This window comes from Eschrichtius robustus, chromosome 10, assembly GCF_028021215.1.
Source record: "Eschrichtius robustus isolate mEscRob2 chromosome 10, mEscRob2.pri, whole genome shotgun sequence".
Lineage (NCBI taxonomy): Eukaryota > Metazoa > Chordata > Mammalia > Artiodactyla > Eschrichtiidae > Eschrichtius > Eschrichtius robustus.
In genome coordinates this window covers 13665933-13669096 of record NC_090833.1, presented here as the reverse complement: position 1 = coordinate 13669096, position 3164 = coordinate 13665933, and positions in this window count along the sequence as shown.

The window sequence follows — 3164 nt, the reverse complement described above, 5'->3', positions numbered from 1 at the left end:
AAAGAAGGGGGGAGGAGGATGCGCACGCAGCTGGAGGAGCCCGGAAGAGTGTGGCCGTGGCCCGGCCTGCTGGCCACGCCCCTTCCCCAGTCCTCCCCTCTGGACTCGTCGCGACGCCGCCGAACCCGCCCCTCTGGTCCTCGCGCCCGAAGGGGCGGAGGAAAGCGCTTATGCGCAAGCGCAGTCGCTTGTCTTCCCCTCCTGGGGGAAGTTAGTGCGCAGGTTGCCGTAGGACTTGCTGAGGTACGTCTGGGTCCTGCAGCGCTAGGGTTGTAACTATGGGGACTTTTTACTATTTTTAATGCTAGCAGCTACCACTTACTGGAGGCTTACCTTACACCGACCACTGTGCTAAGCACACATTTACTGAATTCATTCAACATGTATGTGTTAAGCGATTCGTACCTAACGGTGAACACGGAACCTAGGTCCCTGTCCAATAGCCTCAGGAGGTACATATCTCCATTTTGTTGATGGTGAAACTGAGGCTCAGATTGATCAAGTCACTTGTCCAAAATCATGCAGCTAGGAATTGGCACTTTCTGCCCTATGTTTCACCTCTGTCCCTTACAACCTCCCTTTGGGGGGTGACTTTGATGGGAGGAGAGAAAATTGTGACATTTTTCAGAATCTGGCCACCACCTACCACCCTCTTCCAACTTAGTCTGCTATATCACCTCCCCAGAAAGTTTAGCGCACCCCGGTACAAGGCCGCATTCTGACTGTCATGGGCCCCGGGCACTTTTGCTTTGTGCTTGTGGATATATAATATATATATTTATGTAGTAGATAATATTTATTTAATATATATTTCATATTTTACAAATGCATTAATATACAGATAAATGTATTAATGTTAATATAGCAAGTCATTTTCTTCAACCTAAAAGTCCATTTTTCTCTTCTGATTTTGAACTTAAACATTTTTATAGACCCCTAAAAGTATTGTGGACCCTAGGCACTGTGCCTGCTGTACCTAATGGATAAGACAGCCCTGCCTCAATCCACCAAAATGAAGTTCAAGCCTGCTTTTGGCATTCAAGACCTTTCATAAGCTGGTTCTGCCATGTGCAAGTGAGATTTCATTGGAAAAATGTATGGGAATTTACAAATATCTTTTTTTCAGAAAGATCTGAGAGTGAATCCCTGCTCTACAACTTACTGATGATATCTTTGGGCGTGTCACTTGATTTGTCAGATCTTCAGTCTCTTCAGAATAAGAATAATAATATCTATCTCACATGAGTCCTTGTGAAAATTAAATGAGATAATATATGCAAAATGCTTGGCATATGAGAATTTAATACATGGGATGGTTATTACATGACAATCTAATATAAGGTAATACTAATCTATAAGGTAATCTAAGGTAATCCATTCCAGCCCTATAGGTCTGTGCTTCTATTTCTATATTCTTTAACTCCAATAAGTATAGTTTGTTTGTTGTCACAATTTATTTGGTACAGTCAAATTTCCTGAAATCAGGAAATTTGCCTGTACCAAATAAAGGAGAAAGCTATGAACCAATTGACACTACTTGTCCAGCTATGAACTTATGTCTGCCTAGAAAGTTTCTATATATACAATTGTCACATGAACTGAAACCTTTATGTATAGCTAATGCTTACTGAACACTTATTGTGTTCCAGGAAATGTTCTAAGAATCATGCATATTTTCTTATTAAATCCCTACAACATCCCCATGAAGTCACTACTTTATTCACCCCATTTTATGAATGAGAAAACTGAGTGTCATACAGGTCTAAAGTCATATAGGTAAAAACTGGTACTGATATTTGAATTCAAGCACATATGACTTCAGATCGCCCATCCTAAGCATTACTTAGTAGTTCACTCTTTATTTGCATTTAGCAGCTTAAATGTAGATCTCTAAATTTGCTTAAATCTGTGTCAAAGTCATTACACTTTGAAGCTGCATTGAAGAGAAACATTGTTGTGAATGCAAAATGCCTATCACATGCTAAGCAGTGCAATTAAAGAGTAGAAATTGTCAATTCTTGTAATAATTCACAGAATTTTCAAAGTAGGAAGAGGTTGTGCGACACTAATTGCAGCATAATTAAAATGGACTGTCCTTTGGATGACAAACATCTGTCAGGGTTTCTAGTTAAGTTTTTTTAAAAGAAAGCTGTTTATATGAAAAGAGTATATGCAAAATATTCATTGTAGCACTGTTTGTAATAGCAAAAGACTAGAGACTAACTGTCACTAGAGAGCTGTTGCAATAAATTTTAGTACATCCATATTGTGGAATATATGAAGCAATAAAAAAGAATGAGGCACATGTACATATCCTGATATGGAACAATCTCTAGGAAATACTTCAAGTGAAAAAAACAAGATATGGAAAAGTAAATAGTATGCCAACATTTATTAAATTATAAAAGGGGAGGATAATAGACATATATTCTTGTGTAATTGGGCATTAAGAGAGCTTTTTCCTATTGTCCTGAAACTGCTGCTGAAACCCAAATCTGAACCAAAAAGTCCATAAGGAGCCCACATTCTATATTTAAAGAACTGCCAGTGGTTGGAACCAGCTATCTTCCAGCAGGGCATTTGAAGAGCCATTATTGTTCTTCTACCAGCCCTTCCATCAATTCCTACCCCACTACTCCACCTATGCCCCATTCCCACCCTTCTCCCACAGACAAACCATCACCACTAATCAGTGGAAAGAAAGAATGGAGAGAAGGGAGGGAAGCCAGCCTTGAGGGCAAATGCAGTTTTCTGAAAAGAGACCCATCCCTTCCTCTCCCTCCATGGGGGATTGTAGTCCCTCTTAGAGGCAAGGGAGAAGGGCTCCCAGAGAATCACTAGTGAAGACTGGGCGTGCCAGCACGAAGAGGACACTGGCAACCCCCGGATATCTGTTACTTACTAATCTGCTCTGCCCATTGCTTCTTCAGCAAAGGAAAACACAAATGGAGAAAGACCACATGGAAGGGGACTTTGGATGGCATAGTGGAGGGCTTTAGATGGAAGGGGACTGAAACTGTCCCCACCGTGCTCACACACAGCTTAACTTCGCAGTCCTAGATTGAATAACAAGCTGGCACTCAGCTGGAAGATACAGCAAGTGTATGAGGGGTCACCCATTCCTAGAGGAGATTCATGAGCTCACTCCAGGTACTGATTCTTTT